Genomic DNA, 281 nt, shown 5'->3' on the forward strand with positions numbered 1-281 from the left:
TTCTTTCTCTTTTCTTTTTATTTTCTCTTCTTCTCTTCTTTTCATCTCTTTCCCTCCCATTTTCTTTCTTTTCTTTCCCCCCTGTAATGTGTTTCTTTGTTTGATTTGTCTGTGTGTATGTGTGCTTCTCTTCCCTCTGTGTTTGTCAGTCTGTCTTCCTTCTTAGGATTACACCAAGAAACAAGCCAAAATGTGCAACAAGGCGAGTGCCAAATATTGCAGAGCAGGGAAATAAAATACTCACAGGCACAACAAGAGAAACTGAGAGACATCATTAAGAG

The sequence above is a fragment of the Suricata suricatta genome, chromosome 6 (genome assembly GCF_006229205.1).
Source record: "Suricata suricatta isolate VVHF042 chromosome 6, meerkat_22Aug2017_6uvM2_HiC, whole genome shotgun sequence".
Classification (NCBI taxonomy): Eukaryota; Metazoa; Chordata; class Mammalia; order Carnivora; family Herpestidae; genus Suricata; species Suricata suricatta.